Genomic DNA, 22,033 nt, shown 5'->3' with positions numbered 1-22,033 from the left:
CTTGAAATGTTTTTGTACTTATTCTTATGATTTTGCTAACATGCAAATTAGCATGTGATTTAATCTTCTTTTGTATTTGCATGATTTTCCAGTTTTCAGTTCAGATAAAGACTGTTGAAAGAATCCTTGCTTTTTTCTAATGTTTAGAGACATGCCCATTCAAATCCCACTGCTGCCATTATTATGAGGTTTTGAGAACCCTTTGATCTAATTCTTATGATTTTGTATTTTCATGAGTGTGTTAATTTCTGTTTAGGAAAATACAGTTGAAAGAATCATTGATTTTTCCTATTGTTAAGAGACTTACCCATATTCCAACAGACTTGTGAGTTCAAATCCCACTGCTGCCACTAGTATGAGTTCTTTTAAACCTTTTTATCTCATTCTTATAATTATGCTAACATGCAAAATTAGCATATGCTTTAATCTCACTGCTGCCAGTATAATGAGATCTTGAAATGTTTTTGTACTTATTCTTATGATTTTGCTAGCATGCAAATTAGCATGTGATATAATCTTCTTTTGTATTTGTATGATTTAGCAGTTTTCAGTTAAGATAAAGACCGTTGATAGAATCTTTGTTTTTGCCTAATGTTTAGAGACATGCCCATTTTCCAAAATGTACTAATTTTAAATGTTGTCAAATGTACTTCACTTTCTCTAAGGAAGCTTAATTAACCATGCTGTTTAAGGTAGCATGGCCGAGTGGTCTAAGGCGCTGGATTTAGGCTTCAGTCTCTTTGGAGGCGTGGGTTCAAATCCCACTGCTGCCAACATATTGAGGTTTTGAAAACCTTTCCAGCTTATATTTATGATTTTGCTAATAGAAAAATTAGCATATTTTTGTATGAGTGCGTGCTTTGCTTTTTTGGAAAAGACAAAAGATAGAATCATTGCTTTTTCCTTTTTGTTTAGAGACCTATCCATTTTCCACAATGCACAAGTTTAAAATGTAGTCAGATACACTAAACTTACTCTAAGGAAGCTCTTTTAATGATGCATTAGGTAGCATGGCCGAGCGGTTTAAGGCGCTGGATTAAGGCTCCAGTCTCTTCGGAGGCGTGGGTTCAAATCCCACTGCTGCCAGTATTATGAGGTTTTGAGAACCCTTTGATCTAATTCTGAGTATTTTGTATTTCCATGAGTGTGTGCATTTCTGTTTTGGAAAAGACAGTTGAAAGAATCATTGATTGTTCCTATTGTTTAGAGACTTACCTAAATTTTAACAGACTTGTGGTTTCAAATGCCACTAGTATGAGTTCTTTTAAACCTTTTTATCTTATTCTTATAATTATGCTAACATGCAAAATTAGCATATGCTTTAAACCCACTGCTGCCAGTATTATGAGATCTTGAAATGTTTTTGTACTTATTCTTATGATTTTGCTAACATGCAAATTAGCATGTGATTTAATCTTCTTTTGTATTTGCATGATTTTCCAGTTTTCAGTTCAGATAAAGACTGTTGAAAGAATCCTTGCTTTTTTCTAATGTTTAGAGACATGCCCATTCAAATCCCACTGCTGCCATTATTATGAGGTTTTGAGAACCCTTTGATCTAATTCTTATGATTTTGTATTTTCATGAGTGTGTTAATTTCTGTTTAGGAAGAGACAGGTGAAAGAATCTTTGATTTTTCCTATTGTTAAAAGACTTACCCATATTCCAACAGACTTGTGAGTTCAAATCCCACTGCTGCCACTAGTATGAGTTCTTTTAAACCTTTTTATCTCATTCTTATAATTATGCTAACATGCAAAATTAGCATATGCTTTAATCTCACTGCTGCCAGTATAATGAGATCTTGAAATGTTTTTGTACTTATTCTTATGATTTTGCTAGCATGCAAATTAGCATGTGATATAATCTTCTTTTGTATTTGTATGATTTAGCAGTTTTCAGTTAAGATAAAGACCGTTGATAGAATCTTTGTTTTTGCCTAATGTTTAGAGACATGCCCATTTTCCAAAATGTACTAATTTTAAATGTTGTCAAATGTACTTCACTTTCTCTAAGGAAGCTTAGTTAACCATGCTGTTTAAGGTAGCATGGCCGAGTGGTCTAAGGCGCTGGATTTAGGCTTCAGTGTCTTTGGAGGCGTGGGTTCAAATCCCACTGCTGCCAACATATTGAGGTTTTGAAAACTTTTTCAGCTTATATTTATGATTTTGCTAATAGAAAAATTAGCATATTTTTGTATGAGTGCGTGCTTTGCTTTTTTGGAAAAGACAAAAGATAGAATCATTGCTTTTTCCTTTTTGTTTAGAGACCTATCCATTTTCCACAATGCACAAGTTTAAAATGTAGTCAGATACACTAAACTTACTCTAAGGAAGCTCTTTTAATGATGCATTAGGTAGCATGGCCGAGCGGTTTAAGGCGCTGGATTAAGGCTCCAGTCTCTTCGGAGGCGTGGGTTCAAATCCCACTGCTGCCAGTATTATGAGGTTTTGAGAACCCTTTGATCTAATTCTGAGTATTTTGTATTTCCATGAGTGTGTGCATTTCTGTTTTGGAAAAGACAGTTGAAAGAATCATTGATTGTTCCTATTGTTTAGAGACTTACCTAAATTTTAACAGACTTGTGGTTTCAAATGCCACTAGTATGAGTTCTTTTAAACCTTTTTATCTTATTCTTATAATTATGCTAACATGCAAAATTAGCATATGCTTTAAACCCACTGCTGCCAGTATTATGAGATCTTGAAATGTTTTTGTACTTATTCTTATGATTTTGCTAACATGCAAATTAGCATGTGATTTAATCTTCTTTTGTATTTGCATGATTTTCCAGTTTTCAGTTCAGATAAAGACTGTTGAAAGAATCCTTGCTTTTTTCTAATGTTTAGAGACATGCCCATTCAAATCCCACTGCTGCCATTATTATGAGGTTTTGAGAACCCTTTGATCTAATTCTTATGATTTTGTATTTTCATGAGTGTGTTAATTTCTGTTTAGGAAGAGACAGGTGAAAGAATCTTTGATTTTTCCTATTGTTAAAAGACTTACCCATATTCCAACAGACTTGTGAGTTCAAATCCCACTGCTGCCACTAGTATGAGTTCTTTTAAACCTTTTTATCTCATTCTTATAATTATGCTAACATGCAAAATTAGCATATGCTTTAATCTCACTGCTGCCAGTATAATGAGATCTTGAAATGTTTTTGTACTTATTCTTATGATTTTGCTAGCATGCAAATTAGCATGTGATATAATCTTCTTTTGTATTTGTATGATTTAGCAGTTTTCAGTTAAGATAAAGACCGTTGATAGAATCTTTGTTTTTGCCTAATGTTTAGAGACATGCCCATTTTCCAAAATGTACTAATTTTAAATGTTGTCAAATGTACTTCACTTTCTCTAAGGAAGCTTAATTAACCATGCTGTTTAAGGTAGCATGGCCGAGTGGTCTAAGGCGCTGGATTTAGGCTTCAGTGTCTTTGGAGGCGTGGGTTCAAATCCCACTGCTGCCAACATATTGAGGTTTTGAAAACTTTTTCAGCTTATATTTATGATTTTGCTAATAGAAAAATTAGCATATTTTTGTATGAGTGCGTGCTTTGCTTTTTTGGAAAAGACAAAAGATAGAATCATTGCTTTTTCCTTTTTGTTTAGAGACCTATCCATTTTCCACAATGCACAAGTTTAAAATGTAGTCAGATACACTAAACTTACTCTAAGGAAGCTCTTTTAATGATGCATTAGGTAGCATGGCCGAGCGGTCTAAGGCGCTGGATTAAGGCTCCAGTCTCTTCGGAGGCGTGGGTTCAAATCCCGCTGCTGCTAGTATTATGAGGTTTTGAGAACCCTTTGATCTAATTCTGAGTATTTTGTATTTCCATGAGTGTGTGCATTTCTGTTTTGGAAAAGACAGTTGAAAGAATCATTGATTGTTCCTATTGTTTAGAGACTTACCTAAATTTTAACAGACTTGTGGATTCAAATGCCACTAGTATGAGTTCTTTTAAACCTTTTTATCTTATTCTTATAATTATGCTAACATGCAAAATTAGCATATGCTTTAAACCCACTGCTGCCAGTATTATGAGATCTTGAAATGTTTTTGTACTTATTCTTATGATTTTGCTAACATGCAAATTAGCATGTGATTTAATCTTCTTTTGTATTTGCATGATTTTCCAGTTTTCAGTTCAGATAAAGACTGTTGAAAGAATCCTTGCTTTTTTCTAATGTTTAGAGACATGCCCATTCAAATCCCACTGCTGCCATTATTATGAGGTTTTGAGAACCCTTTGATCTAATTCTTATGATTTTGTATTTTCATGAGTGTGTTAATTTCTGTTTAGGAAAAGACAGTTGAAAGAATCATTGATTTTTCCTATTGTTAAGAGACTTACCCATATTCCAACAGACTTGTGAGTTCAAATCCCACTGCTGCCACTAGTATGAGTTCTTTTAAACCTTTTTATCTCATTCTTATAATTATGCTAACATGCAAAATTAGCATATGCTTTAATCTCACTGCTGCCAGTATAATGAGATCTTGAAATGTTTTTGTACTTATTCTTATGATTTTGCTAGCATGCAAATTAGCATGTGATATAATCTTCTTTTGTATTTGTATGATTTAGCAGTTTTCAGTTAAGATAAAGACCGTTGATAGAATCTTTGTTTTTGCCTAATGTTTAGAGACATGCCCATTTTCCAAAATGTACTAATTTTAAATGTTGTCAAATGTACTTCACTTTCTCTAAGGAAGCTTAATTAACCATGCTGTTTAAGGTAGCATGGCCGAGTGGTCTAAGGCGCTGGATTTAGGCTTCAGTCTCTTTGGAGGCGTGGGTTCAAATCCCACTGCTGCCAACATATTGAGGTTTTGAAAACCTTTCCAGCTTATATTTATGATTTTGCTAATAGAAAAATTAGCATATTTTTGTATGAGTGCGTGCTTTGCTTTTTTGGAAAAGACAAAAGATAGAATCATTGCTTTTTCCTTTTTGTTTAGAGACCTATCCATTTTCCACAATGCACAAGTTTAAAATGTAGTCAGATACACTAAACTTACTCTAAGGAAGCTCTTTTAATGATGCATTAGGTAGCATGGCCGAGCGGTTTAAGGCGCTGGATTAAGGCTCCAGTCTCTTCGGAGGCGTGGGTTCAAATCCCACTGCTGCCAGTATTATGAGGTTTTGAGAACCCTTTGATCTAATTCTGAGTATTTTGTATTTCCATGAGTGTGTGCATTTCTGTTTTGGAAAAGACAGTTGAAAGAATCATTGATTGTTCCTATTGTTTAGAGACTTACCTAAATTTTAACAGACTTGTGGTTTCAAATGCCACTAGTATGAGTTCTTTTAAACCTTTTTATCTTATTCTTATAATTATGCTAACATGCAAAATTAGCATATGCTTTAAACCCACTGCTGCCAGTATTATGAGATCTTGAAATGTTTTTGTACTTATTCTTATGATTTTGCTAACATGCAAATTAGCATGTGATTTAATCTTCTTTTGTATTTGCATGATTTTCCAGTTTTCAGTTCAGATAAAGACTGTTGAAAGAATCCTTGCTTTTTTCTAATGTTTAGAGACATGCCCATTCAAATCCCACTGCTGCCATTATTATGAGGTTTTGAGAACCCTTTGATCTAATTCTTATGATTTTGTATTTTCATGAGTGTGTTAATTTCTGTTTAGGAAGAGACAGGTGAAAGAATCTTTGATTTTTCCTATTGTTAAAAGACTTACCCATATTCCAACAGACTTGTGAGTTCAAATCCCACTGCTGCCACTAGTATGAGTTCTTTTAAACCTTTTTATCTCATTCTTATAATTATGCTAACATGCAAAATTAGCATATGCTTTAATCTCACTGCTGCCAGTATAATGAGATCTTGAAATGTTTTTGTACTTATTCTTATGATTTTGCTAGCATGCAAATTAGCATGTGATATAATCTTCTTTTGTATTTGTATGATTTAGCAGTTTTCAGTTAAGATAAAGACCGTTGATAGAATCTTTGTTTTTGCCTAATGTTTAGAGACATGCCCATTTTCCAAAATGTACTAATTTTAAATGTTGTCAAATGTACTTCACTTTCTCTAAGGAAGCTTAGTTAACCATGCTGTTTAAGGTAGCATGGCCGAGTGGTCTAAGGCGCTGGATTTAGGCTTCAGTGTCTTTGGAGGCGTGGGTTCAAATCCCACTGCTGCCAACATATTGAGGTTTTGAAAACTTTTTCAGCTTATATTTATGATTTTGCTAATAGAAAAATTAGCATATTTTTGTATGAGTGCGTGCTTTGCTTTTTTGGAAAAGACAAAAGATAGAATCATTGCTTTTTCCTTTTTGTTTAGAGACCTATCCATTTTCCACAATGCACAAGTTTAAAATGTAGTCAGATACACTAAACTTACTCTAAGGAAGCTCTTTTAATGATGCATTAGGTAGCATGGCCGAGCGGTCTAAGGCGCTGGATTAAGGCTCCAGTCTCTTCGGAGGCGTGGGTTCAAATCCCGCTGCTGCTAGTATTATGAGGTTTTGAGAACCCTTTGATCTAATTCTGAGTATTTTGTATTTCCATGAGTGTGTGCATTTCTGTTTTGGAAAAGACAGTTGAAAGAATCATTGATTGTTCCTATTGTTTAGAGACTTACCTAAATTTTAACAGACTTGTGGATTCAAATGCCACTAGTATGAGTTCTTTTAAACCTTTTTATCTTATTCTTATAATTATGCTAACATGCAAAATTAGCATATGCTTTAAACCCACTGCTGCCAGTATTATGAGATCTTGAAATGTTTTTGTACTTATTCTTATGATTTTGCTAACATGCAAATTAGCATGTGATTTAATCTTCTTTTGTATTTGCATGATTTTCCAGTTTTCAGTTCAGATAAAGACTGTTGAAAGAATCCTTGCTTTTTTCTAATGTTTAGAGACATGCCCATTCAAATCCCACTGCTGCCATTATTATGAGGTTTTGAGAACCCTTTGATCTAATTCTTATGATTTTGTATTTTCATGAGTGTGTTAATTTCTGTTTAGGAAAAGACAGTTGAAAGAATCATTGATTTTTCCTATTGTTAAGAGACTTACCCATATTCCAACAGACTTGTGAGTTCAAATCCCACTGCTGCCACTAGTATGAGTTTTTTTAAACCTTTTTATCTCATTCTTATAATTATGCTAACATGCAAAATTAGCATATGCTTTAATCTCACTGCTGCCAGTATAATGAGATCTTGAAATGTTTTTGTACTTATTCTTATGATTTTGCTAGCATGCAAATTAGCATGTGATATAATCTTCTTTTGTATTTGTATGATTTAGCAGTTTTCAGTTAAGATAAAGACCGTTGATAGAATCTTTGTTTTTGCCTAATGTTTAGAGACATGCCCATTTTCCAAAATGTACTAATTTTAAATGTTGTCAAATGTACTTCACTTTCTCTAAGGAAGCTTAATTAACCATGCTGTTTAAGGTAGCATGGCCGAGTGGTCTAAGGCGCTGGATTTAGGCTTCAGTCTCTTTGGAGGCGTGGGTTCAAATCCCACTGCTGCCAACATATTGAGGTTTTGAAAACCTTTCCAGCTTATATTTATGATTTTGCTAATAGAAAAATTAGCATATTTTTGTATGAGTGCGTGCTTTGCTTTTTTGGAAAAGACAAAAGATAGAATCATTGCTTTTTCCTTTTTGTTTAGAGACCTATCCATTTTCCACAATGCACAAGTTTAAAATGTAGTCAGATACACTAAACTTACTCTAAGGAAGCTCTTTTAATGATGCATTAGGTAGCATGGCCGAGCGGTTTAAGGCGCTGGATTAAGGCTCCAGTCTCTTCGGAGGGGTGGGTTCAAATCCCACTGCTGCCAGTATAATGAGGTTTTGAGAACCCTTTGATCTAATTCTGAGTATTTTGTATTTCCATGAGTGTGTGCATTTCTGTTTTGGAAAAGACAGTTGAAAGAATCATTGATTGTTCCTATTGTTAAGAGACTTACCTAAATTTTAACAGACTTGTGGTTTCAAATGCCACTAGTATGAGTTCTTTTAAACCTTTTTATCTTATTCTTATAATTATGCTAACATGCAAAATTAGCATATGCTTTAAACCCACTGCTGCCAGTATTATGAGATCTTGAAATGTTTTTGTACTTATTCTTATGATTTTGCTAACATGCAAATTAGCATGTGATTTAATCTTCTTTTGTATTTGCATGATTTTCCAGTTTTCAGTTCAGATAAAGACTGTTGAAAGAATCCTTGCTTTTTTCTAATGTTTAGAGACATGCCCATTCAAATCCCACTGCTGCCATTATTATGAGGTTTTGAGAACCCTTTGATCTAATTCTTATGATTTTGTATTTTCATGAGTGTGTTAATTTCTGTTTAGGAAAAGACAGTTGAAAGAATCATTGATTTTTCCTATTGTTAAGAGACTTACCCATATTCCAACAGACTTGTGAGTTCAAATCCCACTGCTGCCACTAGTATGAGTTCTTTTAAACCTTTTTATCTCATTCTTATAATTATGCTAACATGCAAAATTAGCATATGCTTTAATCTCACTGCTGCCAGTATAATGAGATCTTGAAATGTTTTTGTACTTATTCTTATGATTTTGCTAGCATGCAAATTAGCATGTGATATAATCTTCTTTTGTATTTGTATGATTTAGCAGTTTTCAGTTAAGATAAAGACCGTTGATAGAATCTTTGTTTTTGCCTAATGTTTAGAGACATGCCCATTTTCCAAAATGTACTAATTTTAAATGTTGTCAAATGTACTTCACTTTCTCTAAGGAAGCTTAATTAACCATGCTGTTTAAGGTAGCATGGCCGAGTGGTCTAAGGCGCTGGATTTAGGCTTCAGTCTCTTTGGAGACGTGGGTTCAAATCCCACTGCTGCCAACATATTGAGGTTTTGAAAACCTTTTCAGCTTATATTTATGATTTTGCTAATAGAAAAATTAGCATATTTTTGTATGAGTGCGTGCTTTGCTTTTTTCGAAAAGACAAAAGATAGAATCATTGCTTTTTCCTTTTTGTTTAGAGACCTATCCATTTTCCACAATGCACAAGTTTAAAATGTAGTCAGATACACTAAACTTATTCTAAGGAAGCTCTTTTAATGATGCATTAGGTAGCATGGCCGAGCGGTCTAAGGCGCTGGATTAAGGCTCCAGTCTCTTCGGAGGCGTGGGTTCAAATCCCACTGCTGCCAGTATTATGAGGTTTTGAGAACCCTTTGATCTAATTCTGAGTATTTTGTATTTCCATGAGTGTGTGCATTTCTGTTTTGGAAAAGACAGTTGAAAGAATCATTGATTGTTCCTATTGTTTAGAGACTTACCTAAATTTTAACAGACTTGTGGGTTCAAATGCCACTAGTATGAGTTCTTTTAAACCTTTTTATCTTATTCTTATAATTATGCTAACATGCAAAATTAGCATATGCTTTAAACCCACTGCTGCCAGTATTATGAGATCTTGAAATGTTTTTGTACTTATTCTTATGATTTTGCTAACATGCAAATTAGCATGTGATTTAATCTTCTTTTGTATTTGCATGATTTTCCAGTTTTCAGTTCAGATAAAGACTGTTGAAAGAATCCTTGCTTTTTTCTAATGTTTAGAGACATGCCCATTCAAATCCCACTGCTGCCATTATTATGAGGTTTTGAGAACCCTTTGATCTAATTCTTATGATTTTGTATTTTCATGAGTGTGTTAATTTCTGTTTAGGAAAAGACAGTTGAAAGAATCATTGATTTTTCCTATTGTTAAGAGACTTACCCATATTCCAACAGACTTGTGAGTTCAAATGCCACTAGTATGAGTTCTTTTAAACCTTTTTATCTCATTCTTATAATTATGCTAACATGCAAAATTAGCATATGCTTTAATCTCACTGCTGCCAGTATAATGAGATCTTGAAATGTTTTTGTACTTATTCTTATGATTTTGCTAGCATGCAAATTAGCATGTGATATAATCTTCTTTTGTATTTGTATGATTTAGCAGTTTTCAGTTAAGATAAAGACCGTTGATAGAATCTTTGTTTTTGCCTAATGTTTAGAGACATGCCCATTTTCCAAAATGTACTAATTTTAAATGTTGTCAAATGTACTTCACTTTCTCTAAGGAAGCTTAATTAACCATGCTGTTTAAGGTAGCATGGCCGAGTGGTCTAAGGCGCTGGATTTAGGCTTCAGTCTCTTTGGAGGCGTGGGTTCAAATCCCACTGCTGCCAACATATTGAGGTTTTGAAAACTTTTTCAGCTTATATTTATGATTTTGCTAATAGAAAAAATAGCATATTTTTGTATGAGTGCGTGCTTTGCTTTTTTGGAAAAGACAAAAGATAGAATCATTGCTTTTTCCTTTTTGTTTAGAGACCTATCCATTTTCCACAATGCACAAGTTTAAAATGTAGTCAGATACACTAAACTTACTCTAAGGAAGCTCTTTTAATGATGCATTAGGTAGCATGGCCGAGCGGTCTAAGGCGCTGGATTAAGGCTCCAGTCTCTTCGGAGGCGTGGGTTCAAATCCCGCTGCTGCTAGTATTATGAGGTTTTGAGAACCCTTTGATCTAATTCTGAGTATTTTGTATTTCCATGAGTGTGTGCATTTCTGTTTTGGAAAAGACAGTTGAAAGAATCATTGATTGTTCCTATTGTTTAGAGACTTACCTAAATTTTAACAGACTTGTGGGTTCAAATGCCACTAGTATGAGTTCTTTTAAACCTTTTTATCTTATTCTTATAATTATGCTAACATGCAAAATTAGCATATGCTTTAAACCCACTGCTGCCAGTATTATGAGATCTTGAAATGTTTTTGTACTTATTCTTATGATTTTGCTAACATGCAAATTAGCATGTGATTTAATCTTCTTTTGTATTTGCATGATTTTCCAGTTTTCAGTTCAGATAAAGACTGTTGAAAGAATCCTTGCTTTTTTCTAATGTTTAGAGACATGCCCATTCAAATCCCACTGCTGCCATTATTATGAGGTTTTGAGAACCCTTTGATCTAATTCTTATGATTTTGTATTTTCATGAGTGTGTTAATTTCTGTTTAGGAAAAGACAGTTGAAAGAATCATTGATTTTTCCTATTGTTAAGAGACTTACCCATATTCCAACAGACTTGTGAGTTCAAATCCCACTGCTGCCACTAGTATGAGTTCTTTTAAACCTTTTTATCTCATTCTTATAATTATGCTAACATGCAAAATTAGCATATGCTTTAATCTCACTGCTGCCAGTATTATGAGATCTTGAAATGTTTTTGTACTTATTCTTATGATTTTGCTAGCATGCAAATTAGCATGTGATATAATCTTCTTTTGTATTTGTATGATTTAGCAGTTTTCAGTTAAGATAAAGACCGTTGATAGAATCTTTGTTTTTGCCTAATGTTTAGAGACATGCCCATTTTCCAAAATGTACTAATTTTAAATGTTGTCAAATGTACTTCACTTTCTCTAAGGAAGCTTAATTAACCATGCTGTTTAAGGTAGCATGGCCGAGTGGTCTAAGGCGCTGGATTTTGGCTCCAGTCTCTTTGGAGGCGTGGGTTCAACTCCCACTGCTGCCAACATATTGAGGTTTTAAAAACCTTTTCAGCTTATATTTATGATTTTGCTAATAGAAAAATTAGCATATTTTTGTATGAGTGCGTGCTTTGCTTTTTTGGAAAAGACAAAAGATAGAATCATTGCTTTTTCCTTTTTGTTTAGAGACCTATCCATTTTCCACAATGCACAAGTTTAAAATGTAGTCAGATACACTAAACTTACTCTCAGGAAGCTCTTTTAATGATGCATTAGGTAGCATGGCCGAGCGGTCTAAGGCACTGGTTTAAGGCTCCAGTCTCTTTGGAGGCGTGGGTTCAAATCCCACTGCTGCCAGTATTATGAGGTTTTGAGAACCCTTTGATCTAATTCTGAGGATTTTGTATTTCCATGAGTGTGTGCATTTCTGTTTTGGAAAAGACAGTTTTAGACTTTAGTTTAGAGACTTACCTAAATTTTAACAGACTTGTGGGTTCAAATGCCACTAGTATGAGTTCTTTTAAACCTTTTTATCTTATTCTTATAATTATGCTAACATGCAAAATTAGCATATGCTTTAAACCCACTGCTGCCAGTATTATGAGATCTTGAAATGTTTTTGTACTTATTCTTATGATTTTGCTAACATGCAAATTAGCATGTGATTTAATCTTCTTTTGTATTTGCATGATTTTCCAGTTTTCAGTTCAGATAAAGACTGTTGAAAGAATACTTGCTTTTTTCTAATGTTTAGAGACATGCCCATTCAAATCCCACTGCTGCCATTATTATGAGGTTTTGAGAACCCTTTGATCTAATTCTTATGATTTTGTATTTTCATGAGTGTGTTAATTTCTGTTTAGGAAGAGACAGGTGAAAGAATCTTTGATTTTTCCTATTGTTAAGAGACTTACCCATATTCCAACAGACTTGTGAGTTCAAATCCCACTGCTGCCACTAGTATGAGTTCTTTTAAACCTTTTTATCTCATTCTTATAATTATGCTAACATGCAAAATTAGCATATGCTTTAATCTCACTGCTGCCAGTATAATGAGATCTTGAAATGTTTTTGTACTTATTCTTATGATTTTGCTAGCATGCAAATTAGCATGTGATATAATCTTCTTTTGTATTTGTATGATTTAGCAGTTTTCAGTTAAGATAAAGACCGTTGATAGAATCTTTGTTTTTGCCTAATGTTTAGAGACATGCCCATTTTCCAAAATGTACTAATTTTAAATGTTGTCAAATGTACTTCACTTTCTCTAAGGAAGCTTAATTAACCATGCTGTTTAAGGTAGCATGGCCGAGTGGTCTAAGGCGCTGGATTTAGGCTTCAGTCTCTTTGGAGGCGTGGGTTCAAATCCCACTGCTGCCAACATATTGAGGTTTTGAAAACTTTTTCAGCTTATATTTATGATTTTGCTAATAGAAAAATTAGCATATTTTTGTATGAGTGCGTGCTTTGCTTTTTTGGAAAAGACAAAAGATAGAATCATTGCTTTTTCCTTTTTGTTTAGAGACCTATCCATTTTCCACAATGCACAAGTTTAAAATGTAGTCAGATACACTAAACTTACTCTAAGGAAGCTCTTTTAATGATGCATTAGGTAGCATGGCCGAGCGGTCTAAGGCGCTGGATTAAGGCTCCAGTCTCTTCGGAGGCGTGGGTTCAAATCCCGCTGCTGCTAGTATTATGAGGTTTTGAGAACCCTTTGATCTAATTCTGAGTATTTTGTATTTCCATGAGTGTGTGCATTTCTGTTTTGGAAAAGACAGTTGAAAGAATCATTGATTGTTCCTATTGTTTAGAGACTTACCTAAATTTTAACAGACTTGTGGGTTCAAATGCCACTAGTATGAGTTCTTTTAAACCTTTTTATCTTATTCTTATAATTATGCTAACATGCAAAATTAGCATATGCTTTAAACCCACTGCTGCCAGTATTATGAGATCTTGAAATGTTTTTGTACTTATTCTTATGATTTTGCTAACATGCAAATTAGCATGTGATTTAATCTTCTTTTGTATTTGCATGATTTTCCAGTTTTCAGTTCAGATAAAGACTGTTGAAAGAATCCTTGCTTTTTTCTAATGTTTAGAGACATGCCCATTCAAATCCCACTGCTGCCATTATTATGAGGTTTTGAGAACCCTTTGATCTAATTCTTATGATTTTGTATTTTCATGAGTGTGTTAATTTCTGTTTAGGAAAAGACAGTTGAAAGAATCATTGATTTTTCCTATTGTTAAGAGACTTACCCATATTCCAACAGACTTGTGAGTTCAAATCCCACTGCTGCCACTAGTATGAGTTCTTTTAAACCTTTTTATCTCATTCTTATAATTATGCTAACATGCAAAATTAGCATATGCTTTAATCTCACTGCTGCCAGTATTATGAGATCTTGAAATGTTTTTGTACTTATTCTTATGATTTTGCTAGCATGCAAATTAGCATGTGATATAATCTTCTTTTGTATTTGTATGATTTAGCAGTTTTCAGTTAAGATAAAGACCGTTGATAGAATCTTTGTTTTTGCCTAATGTTTAGAGACATGCCCATTTTCCAAAATGTACTAATTTTAAATGTTGTCAAATGTACTTCACTTTCTCTAAGGAAGCTTAATTAACCATGCTGTTTAAGGTAGCATGGCCGAGTGGTCTAAGGCGCTGGATTTAGGCTCCAGTCTCTTTGGAGGCGTGGGTTCAACTCCCACTGCTGCCAACATATTGAGGTTTTAAAAACCTTTTCAGCTTATATTTATGATTTTGCTAATAGAAAAATTAGCATATTTTTGTATGAGTGCGTGCTTTGCTTTTTTGGAAAAGACAAAAGATAGAATCATTGCTTTTTCCTTTTTGTTTAGAGACCTATCCATTTTCCACAATGCACAAGTTTAAAATGTAGTCAGATACACTAAACTTACTCTCAGGAAGCTCTTTTAATGATGCATTAGGTAGCATGGCCGAGCGGTCTAAGGCGCTGGATTAAGGCTCCAGTCTCTTTGGAGGCGTGGGTTCAAATCCCACTGCTGCCAGTATTATGAGGTTTTGAGAACCCTTTGATCTAATTCTGAGGATTTTGTATTTCCATGAGTGTGTGCATTTCTGTTTTGGAAAAGACAGTTTTAGACTTTAGTTTAGAGACTTACCTAAATTTTAACAGACTTGTGGGTTCAAATGCCACTAGTATGAGTTCTTTTAAACCTTTTTATCTTATTCTTATAATTATGCTAACATGCAAAATTAGCATATGCTTTAAACCCACTGCTGCCAGTATTATGAGATCTTGAAATGTTTTTGTACTTATTCTTATGATTTTGCTAACATGCAAATTAGCATGTGATTTAATCTTCTTTTGTATTTGCATGATTTTCCAGTTTTCAGTTCAGATAAAGACTGTTGAAAGAATACTTGCTTTTTTCTAATGTTTAGAGACATGCCCATTCAAATCCCACTGCTGCCATTATTATGAGGTTTTGAGAACCCTTTGATCTAATTCTTATGATTTTGTATTTTCATGAGTGTGTTAATTTCTGTTTAGGAAGAGACAGGTGAAAGAATCTTTGATTTTTCCTATTGTTAAGAGACTTACCCATATTCCAACAGACTTGTGAGTTCAAATCCCACTGCTGCCACTAGTATGAGTTCTTTTAAACCTTTTTATCTCATTCTTATAATTATGCTAACATGCAAAATTAGCATATGCTTTAATCTCACTGCTGCCAGTATAATGAGATCTTGAAATGTTTTTGTACTTATTCTTATGATTTTGCTAGCATGCAAATTAGCATGTGATATAATCTTCTTTTGTATTTGTATGATTTAGCAGTTTTCAGTTAAGATAAAGACCGTTGATAGAATCTTTGTTTTTGCCTAATGTTTAGAGACATGCCCATTTTCCAAAATGTACTAATTTTAAATGTTGTCAAATGTACTTCACTTTCTCTAAGGAAGCTTAATTAACCATGCTGTTTAAGGTAGCATGGCCGAGTGGTCTAAGGTGCTGGATTTAGGCTTCAGTCTCTTTGGAGGCGTGGGTTCAAATCCCACTGCTGCCAACATATTGAGGTTTTGAAAACTTTTTCAGCTTATATTTATGATTTTGCTAATAGAAAAATTAGCATATTTTTGTATGAGTGCGTGCTTTGCTTTTTTGGAAAAGACAAAAGATAGAATCATTGCTTTTTCCTTTTTGTTTAGAGACCTATCCATTTTCCACAATGCACAAGTTTAAAATGTAGTCAGATACACTAAACTTACTCTAAGGAAGCTCTTTTAATGATGCATTAGGTAGCATGGCCGAGCGGTCTAAGGTGCTGGATTAAGGCTCCAGTCTCTTCGGAGGCGTGGGTTCAAATCCCGCTGCTGCTAGTATTATGAGGTTTTGAGAACCCTTTGATCTAATTCTGAGTATTTTGTATTTCCATGAGTGTGTGCATTTCTGTTTTGGAAAAGACAGTTGAAAGAATCATTGATTGTTCCTATTGTTTAGAGACTTACCTAAATTTTAACAGACTTGTGGGTTCAAATGCCACTAGTATGAGTTCTTTTAAACCTTTTTATCTTATTCTTATAATTATGCTAACATGCAAAATTAGCATATGCTTTAAACCCACTGCTGCCAGTATTATGAGATCTTGAAATGTTTTTGTACTTATTCTTATGATTTTGCTAACATGCAAATTAGCATGTGATTTAATCTTCTTTTGTATTTGCATGATTTTCCAGTTTTCAGTTCAGATAAAGACTGTTGAAAGAATCCTTGCTTTTTTCTAATGTTTAGAGACATGCCCATTCAAATCCCACTGCTGCCATTATTATGAGGTTTTGAGAACCCTTTGATCTAATTCTTATGATTTTGTATTTTCATGAGTGTGTTAATTTCTGTTTAGGAAAAGACAGTTGAAAGAATCATTGATTTTTCCTATTGTTAAGAGACTTACCCATACTCCAACAGACTTGTGAGTTCAAATCCCACTGCTGCCACTAGTATGAGTTCTTTTAAACCTTTTTATCTCATTCTTATAATTATGCTAACATGCAAAATTAGCATATGCTTTAATCTCACTGCTGCCAGTATTATGAGATCTTGAAATGTTTTTGTACTTATTCTTATGATTTTGCTAGCATGCAAATTAGCATGTGATATAATCTTCTTTTGTATTTGTATGATTTAGCAGTTTTCAGTTAAGATAAAGACCGTTGATAGAATCTTTGTTTTTGCCTAATGTTTAGAGACATGCCCATTTTCCAAAATGTACTAATTTTAAATGTTGTCAAATGTACTTCACTTTCTCTAAGGCAGCTTAATTAACCATGCTGTTTAAGGTAGCATGGCCGAGTGGTCTAAGGCGCTGGATTTAGGCTCCAGTCTCTTTGGAGGCGTGGGTTCAAATCCCACTGCTGCCAACATATTGAGATTTTGAAAACCTTTTCAGCTTATATTTATGATTTTGCTAATAGAGAAATTAGCATATTTTTGTATGAGTGCGTGCTTTGCTTTTTTGGAAAAGACAAAAGATAGAATCATTGCTTTTTCCTTTTTGTTTAGAGACCTATCCATTTTCCACAATGCACAAGTTTAAAATGTAGTCAGATACACTAAACTTACTCTCAGGAAGCTCTTTTAATGATGCATTAGGTAGCATGGCCGAGCGGTCTAAGGCGCTGGATTAAGGCTCCAGTCTCTTTGGAGGCGTGGGTTCAAATCCCACTGCTGCCAGTATTATGAGGTTTTGAGAACCCTTTGATCTAATTCTGAGGATTTTGTATTTCCATGAGTGTGTGCATTTCTGTTTTGGAAAAGACAGTTGAAAGAATCATTGATTGTTCCTATTGTTTAGAGACTTACCTAAATTTTAACAGACTTGTGGGTTCAAATGCCACTAGTATGAGTTCTTTTAAACCTTTTTATCTTATTCTTATAATTATGCTAACATGCAAAATTAGCATATGCTTTAAACCCACTGCTGCCAGTATTATGAGATCTTGAAATGTTTTTGTACTTATTCTTATGATTTTGCTAACATGCAAATTAGCATGTGATTTAATCTTCTTTTGTATTTGCATGATTTTCCAGTTTTCAGTTCAGATAAAGACTGTTGAAAGAATCCTTGCTTTTTTCTAATGTTTAGAGACATGCCCATTCAAATCCCACTGCTGCCATTATTATGAGGTTTTGAGAACCCTTTGATCTAATTCTTATGATTTTGTATTTTCATGAGTGTGTTAATTTCTGTTTAGGAAAAGACAGTTGAAAGAATCATTGATTTTTCCTATTGTTAAGAGACTTACCCATATTCCAACAGACTTGTGAGTTCAAATCCCACTGCTGCCACTAGTATGAGTTCCTTTAAACCTTTTTATCTCATTCTTATAATTATGCTAACATGCAAAATTAGCATATGCTTTAATCTCACTGCTGCCAGTATTATGAGATCTTGAAATGTTTTTGTACTTATTCTTATGATTTTGCTAGCATGCAAATTAGCATGTGATATAATCTTCTTTTGTATTTGTATGATTTAGCAGTTTTCAGTTAAGATAAAGACCGTTGATAGAATCTTTGATTTTGCCTAATGTTTAGAGACATGCCCATTTTCCAAAATGTACTAATTTTAAATGTTGTCAAATGTACTTCACTTTCTCTAAGGAAGCTTAATTAACCATACTGTTTAAGGTAGCATGGCCGAGTGGTCTAAGGCGCTGGATTTAGGCTCCAGTCTCTTTGGAGGTGTGGGTTCAAATCCCACTGCTGCCAACATATTGAGGTTTTGAAAACCTTTTCAGCTTATATTTATGATTTTGCTAATAGAAAAATTAGCATATTTTTGTATGAGTGCGTGCTTTGCTTTTTTGGAAAAGACAAAAGATAGAATCATTGCTTTTTCCTTTTTGTTTAGAGACCTATCCATTTTCCACAATGCACAAGTTTAAAATGTAGTCAGATACACTAAACTTACTCTCAGGAAGCTCTTTTAATGATGCATTAGGTAGCATGGCCGAGCGGTCTAAGGCGCTGGATTAAGGCTCCAGTCTCTTTGGAGGCGTGGGTTCAAATCCCACTGCTGACAGTATTATGAGGTTTTGAGAACCCTTTGATCTAATTCTGAGGATTTTGTATTTCCATGAGTGTGTGCATTTCTGTTTTGGAAAAGACAGTTTTAGACTTTAGTTTAGAGACTTACCTAAATTTTAACAGACTTGTGGGTTCAAATGCCACTAGTATGAGTTCTTTTAAACCTTTTTATCTTATTCTTATAATTATGCTAACATGCAAAATTAGCATATGCTTTAAACCCACTGCTGCCAGTATTATGAGATCTTGAAATGTTTTTGTACTTATTCTTATGATTTTGCTAACATGCAAATTAGCATGTGATTTAATCTTCTTTTGTATTTGCATGATTTTCCAGTTTTCAGTTCAGATAAAGACTGTTGAAAGAATCCTTGCTTTTTTCTAATGTTTAGAGACATGCCCATTCAAATCCCACTGCTGCCATTATTATGAGGTTTTGAGAACCCTTTGATCTAATTCTTATGATTTTGTATTTTCATGAGTGTGTTAATTTCTGTTTAGGAAGAGACAGGTGAAAGAATCTTTGATTTTTCCTATTGTTAAGAGACTTACCCATATTCCAACAGACTTGTGAGTTCAAATCCCACTGCTGCCACTAGTATGAGTTCTTTTAAACCTTTTTATCTCATTCTTATAATTATGCTAACATGCAAAATTAGCATATGCTTTAATCTCACTGCTGCCAGTATAATGAGATCTTGAAATGTTTTTGTACTTATTCTTATGATTTTGCTAGCATGCAAATTAGCATGTGATATAATCTTCTTTTGTATTTGTATGATTTAGCAGTTTTAAGTTAAGATAAAGACCGTTGATAGAATCTTTGTTTTTGCCTAATGTTTAGAGACATGCCCATTTTCCAAAATGTACTAATTTTAAATGTTGTCAAATGTACTTCACTTTCTCTAAGGAAGCTTAATTAACCATGCTGTTTAAGGTAGCATGGCCGAGTGGTCTAAGGTGCTGGATTTAGGCTTCAGTCTCTTTGGAGGCGTGGGTTCAAATCCCACTGCTGCCAACATATTGAGGTTTTGAAAACTTTTTCAGCTTATATTTATGATTTTGCTAATAGAAAAATTAGCATATTTTTGTATGAGTGCGTGCTTTGCTTTTTTGGAAAAGACAAAAGATAGAATCATTGCTTTTTCCTTTTTGTTTAGAGACCTATCCATTTTCCACAATGCACAAGTTTAAAATGTAGTCAGATACACTAAACTTACTCTAAGGAAGCTCTTTTAATGATGCATTAGGTAGCATGGCCGAGCGGTCTAAGGCGCTGGATTAAGGCTCCAGTCTCTTCGGAGGCGTGGGTTCAAATCCCGCTGCTGCTAGTATTATGAGGTTTTGAGAACCCTTTGATCTAATTCTGAGTATTTTGTATTTCCATGAGTGTGTGCATTTCTGTTTTGGAAAAGACAGTTGAAAGAATCATTGATTGTTCCTATTGTTTAGAGACTTACCTAAATTTTAACAGACTTGTGGGTTCAAATGCCACTAGTATGAGTTCTTTTAAACCTTTTTATCTTATTCTTATAATTATGCTAACATGCAAAATTAGCATATGCTTTAAACCCACTGCTGCCAGTATTATGAGATCTTGAAATGTTTTTGTACTTATTCTTATGATTTTGCTAACATGCAAATTAGCATGTGATTTAATCTTCTTTTGTATTTGCATGATTTTCCAGTTTTCAGTTCAGATAAAGACTGTTGAAAGAATCCTTGCTTTTTTCTAATGTTTAGAGACATGCCCATTCAAATCCCACTGCTGCCATTATTATGAGGTTTTGAGAACCCTTTGATCTAATTCTTATGATTTTGTATTTTCATGAGTGTGTTAATTTCTGTTTAGGAAAAGACAGTTGAAAGAATCATTGATTTTTCCTATTGTTAAGAGACTTACCCATATTCCAACAGACTTGTGAGTTCAAATCCCACTGCTGCCACTAGTATGAGTTCTTTTAAACCTTTTTATCTCATTCTTATAATTATGCTAACATGCAAAATTAGCATATGCTTTAATCTCACTGCTGCCAGTATTATGAGATCTTGAAATGTTTTTGTACTTATTCTTATGATTTTGCTAGCATGCAAATTAGCATGTGATATAATCTTCTTTTGTATTTGTATGATTTAGCAGTTTTCAGTTAAGATAAAGACCGTTGATAGAATCTTTGTTTTTGCCTAATGTTTAGAGACATGCCCATTTTCCAAAATGTACTAATTTTAAATGTTGTCAAATGTACTTCACTTTCTCTAAGGCAGCTTAATTAACCATGCTGTTTAAGGTAGCATGGCCGAGTGGTCTAAGGCGCTGGATTTAGGCTCCAGTCTCCTTGGAGGCGTGGGTTCAAATCCCACTGCTGCCAACATATTGAGGTTTTGAAAACCTTTTCAGCTTATATTTATGATTTTGCTAATAGAGAAATTAGCATATTTTTGTATGAGTGCGTGCTTTGCTTTTTTGGAAAAGACAAAAGATAGAATCATTGCTTTTTCCTTTTTGTTTAGAGACCTATCCATTTTCCACAATGCACAAGTTTAAAATGTAGTCAGATACACTAAACTTACTCTCAGGAAGCTCTTTTAATGATGCATTAGGTAGCATGGCCGAGCGGTCTAAGGCGCTGGATTAAGGCTCCAGTCTCTTTGGAGGCGTGGGTTCAAATCCCACTGCTGCCAGTATTATGAGGTTTTGAGAACCCTTTGATCTAATTCTGAGGATTTTGTATTTCCATGAGTGTGTGCATTTCTGTTTTGGAAAAGACAGTTTTAGACTTTAGTTTAGAGACTTACCTAAATTTTAACAGACTTGTGGGTTCAAATGCCACTAGTATGAGTTCTTTTAAACCTTTTTATCTTATTCTTATAATTATGCTAACATGCAAAATTAGCATATGCTTTAAACCCACTGCTGCCAGTATTATGAGATCTTGAAATGTTTTTGTACTTATTCTTATGATTTTGCTAACATGCAAATTAGCATGTGATTTAATCTTCTTTTGTATTTGCATGATTTTCCAGTTTTCAGTTCAGATAAAGACTGTTGAAAGAATCCTTGCTTTTTTCTAATGTTTAGAGACATGCCCATTCAAATCCCACTGCTGCCATTATTATGAGGTTTTGAGAACCCTTTGATCTAATTCTTATGATTTTGTATTTTCATGAGTGTGTTAATTTCTGTTTAGGAAGAGACAGGTGAAAGAATCTTTGATTTTTCCTATTGTTAAGAGACTTACCCATATTCCAACAGACTTGTGAGTTCAAATCCCACTGCTGCCACTAGTATGAGTTCTTTTAAACCTTTTTATCTCATTCTTATAATTATGCTAACATGCAAAATTAGCATATGCTTTAATCTCACTGCTGCCAGTATAATGAGATCTTGAAATGTTTTTGTACTTATTCTTATGATTTT

At 33.9% G+C, this 22,033-nt stretch overlaps 11 non-coding genes across 11 annotated transcripts; all 11 read left to right on the top strand.

The window, feature by feature from the left end:
• Positions 1-1,004: 1,004 nt before the first annotated feature.
• On the top strand, positions 1,005-1,086 carry TRNAL-AAG (transfer RNA leucine (anticodon AAG)). The gene has a single exon. It is a non-coding gene; the product is annotated as a tRNA-Leu (tRNA).
• Positions 1,087-2,355: 1,269 nt separating this feature from the next.
• Positions 2,356-2,437, top strand: TRNAL-AAG (transfer RNA leucine (anticodon AAG)). Its single transcript has one exon. It is a non-coding gene; the product is annotated as a tRNA-Leu (tRNA).
• A 2,620-nt stretch (positions 2,438-5,057) lies between these two features.
• TRNAL-AAG (transfer RNA leucine (anticodon AAG)) lies at positions 5,058-5,139 on the top strand. The gene has a single exon. It is a non-coding gene; the product is annotated as a tRNA-Leu (tRNA).
• Positions 5,140-9,110: 3,971 nt separating this feature from the next.
• On the top strand, positions 9,111-9,192 carry TRNAL-AAG (transfer RNA leucine (anticodon AAG)). The gene has a single exon. It is a non-coding gene; the product is annotated as a tRNA-Leu (tRNA).
• A 2,298-nt stretch (positions 9,193-11,490) lies between these two features.
• TRNAQ-UUG (transfer RNA glutamine (anticodon UUG)) lies at positions 11,491-11,572 on the top strand. The gene has a single exon. It is a non-coding gene; the product is annotated as a tRNA-Gln (tRNA).
• A 2,918-nt stretch (positions 11,573-14,490) lies between these two features.
• On the top strand, positions 14,491-14,572 carry TRNAL-AAG (transfer RNA leucine (anticodon AAG)). Its single transcript has one exon. It is a non-coding gene; the product is annotated as a tRNA-Leu (tRNA).
• Positions 14,573-16,864: 2,292 nt separating this feature from the next.
• Positions 16,865-16,946, top strand: TRNAL-UAG (transfer RNA leucine (anticodon UAG)). Its single transcript has one exon. It is a non-coding gene; the product is annotated as a tRNA-Leu (tRNA).
• Positions 16,947-17,177: 231 nt separating this feature from the next.
• TRNAL-AAG (transfer RNA leucine (anticodon AAG)) lies at positions 17,178-17,259 on the top strand. Its single transcript has one exon. It is a non-coding gene; the product is annotated as a tRNA-Leu (tRNA).
• A 956-nt stretch (positions 17,260-18,215) lies between these two features.
• On the top strand, positions 18,216-18,297 carry TRNAL-UAG (transfer RNA leucine (anticodon UAG)). The gene has a single exon. It is a non-coding gene; the product is annotated as a tRNA-Leu (tRNA).
• Positions 18,298-20,902: 2,605 nt separating this feature from the next.
• TRNAL-UAG (transfer RNA leucine (anticodon UAG)) lies at positions 20,903-20,984 on the top strand. The gene has a single exon. It is a non-coding gene; the product is annotated as a tRNA-Leu (tRNA).
• A 231-nt stretch (positions 20,985-21,215) lies between these two features.
• Positions 21,216-21,297, top strand: TRNAL-AAG (transfer RNA leucine (anticodon AAG)). The gene has a single exon. It is a non-coding gene; the product is annotated as a tRNA-Leu (tRNA).
• Positions 21,298-22,033: the final 736 nt, after the last annotated feature.

The sequence above is a fragment of the Ranitomeya variabilis genome, chromosome 5, assembly GCF_051348905.1.
Source record: "Ranitomeya variabilis isolate aRanVar5 chromosome 5, aRanVar5.hap1, whole genome shotgun sequence".
Classification (NCBI taxonomy): Eukaryota; Metazoa; Chordata; class Amphibia; order Anura; family Dendrobatidae; genus Ranitomeya; species Ranitomeya variabilis.
The sequence above is the reverse complement of the archived record's forward strand: the minus strand, read 5'-3'. Positions and strand labels throughout refer to the sequence as shown.